We start from the raw sequence: 1811 nt of genomic DNA on the forward strand, positions 1-1811 counted from the left end.
ATATGTTGTTTCATGAAATTCTTCTGTGTCTGCCAATTTCTTTTGATACAGTGACTCAGTATATTCTTTCCATCTTCTTTTAATACTTCCTGGATCATTTAATATTCTGCCTAAAGCATCCTTGATTACAGCAACTCAATGTCTGAATTTGTTCTTCAGTTCCTTGAGCTTAAAAAATGCTTAGCAAGTTCGGCCTTTTTGATTTTCTGTCTCCAACTCATTGCACATTTTATTGTAATATTTTACTTTGTTATCCTGCGCTACCTTTTGAAATCTTCTATTCAACTCTAGCATTCTATAAAATCGTGATGTGTTCATTACAAATACCTTTTCATTGAAAAAGTTCAATATCAGTCAAACCAGGTGCTGATTGTGGAAAAGAACATCAACTACTCATATTCAAGTTAAAACTGAAGATAAAGATGGTCAAATCAAATCTATAGGAATCAAAATTTCATCTTGAATCTATCCCACCTGAATTTAAAAAGCAAGTCAGGAATAGGTTTGAGACCTTGAACACTAATGAATGAAGACCAGACGAGCTATGAGAAGATATCAAGAATATCATTTATGAAGAATGCAAAAGGTCATTACAAAGACAGAGGTAGAAGACCAAAATGGATGTCAGAAACAACTCTGAATATTGCACTAGAGTGCCGAGAAGCCAAAGCAAAAGAAGAAATAAAGAAGTTAAGGAACTGAATAGATTTCAAAGGGCAGCTCAGGAAGACAAAGCAAAGTGTTATAATGAAATATACAAGGAGCTGGATTCAGAAAATAAGTGGGCTGAACTCGCTCAGCATTTCTTAAGCCAAAAGAACAAAAGAACAAATTCAAGGCATGAGTTGCAATACTTAAGGATGCTTTGGACAGAAAATTGAATGATCCAGAAAACATTAAAAGAAGATGAAAGGAGTACACTGAGTCACTGTACCAAAAAGAATTGGTTGACATCGAAAAATTCATGAAACAACACAAAATCAAGAGGGAATGGTGGCTGCAATCTCGAAGGTGCATGGTTTGAATCCAACAGATGCTTCACTGGAGAAGGAGGGGAAATCTCCTCCTGTGCAAGTTGGATCTGATTTGATGGTGCGCGTGTGCACACACACACACACACACACACAAGATGCAATGGTGATGGAGAAGAAAGTTCAGGCTGCTCTGAAGGACTTGGAAAAAAAAAAACAAATCCCAAGGAATTGATGGAATACCAATTGACATATTTCAACTAACAGATCCTGTCCTAGATGTGCTCACCAATTTGTGCCAAGAAATCTAAAGAATAATTACCTGGCCAACTTACTGGAAGAGATCCATATTTATTCCAATTCCAAAAAAAAGGTGACCCAATAGAGTGTGTAAATTGTTGAACAGCATCACTAATATCACACAGTAGCAAAATCTTGCTGAAGATTATCCAGAAACAACTGGAACAGTCAATCAACAGAGAAGAACCAAAAATACAAGCTGGGTTTAGAAGAGGTCAAGGCATTAGAGACATTATTGCCAATGTCACATGAATCTTGGCAGAAAGCAAAGAGTACCAGAGGGATGTGTATCTGTGTTTTATAACTATGCAAAGGCATCTGACTGTGTTAATTACAACAAATTGTGGCTAACCTTGAGGAGAATAGAACACTTGATTGTGCTTATACGAAGCCTTGAGGAGAATAGAACACTTGATTGTGCGTATACGAAGCCTTGAGGAGAATAGAACACTTGATTGTGCTTATGTGAAACCTATACTTGAACCAGGGAGCAGTCCTCAGAACAGAGCAGGGAAACACTGCATAGTTCAAAATCAGGAA

The 1811-nt window shown here is 37.0% G+C and overlaps 1 protein-coding gene across 1 annotated transcript in view; it reads left to right on the top strand.

The window, feature by feature from the left end:
* The window catches only part of COLEC12 (collectin sub-family member 12), a 294036-nt gene that overhangs the window by 291341 nt on the left and 884 nt on the right, over nt 1-1811 (top strand). The gene's annotated exons all lie outside the window — the stretch shown is intronic.

The sequence above is a fragment of the Elephantulus edwardii genome, unplaced genomic scaffold (genome assembly GCF_000299155.1).
Source record: "Elephantulus edwardii isolate Elephantulus edwardi_28Jun2011 unplaced genomic scaffold, EleEdw1.0 scaffold00316, whole genome shotgun sequence".
Lineage (NCBI taxonomy): Eukaryota > Metazoa > Chordata > Mammalia > Macroscelidea > Macroscelididae > Elephantulus > Elephantulus edwardii.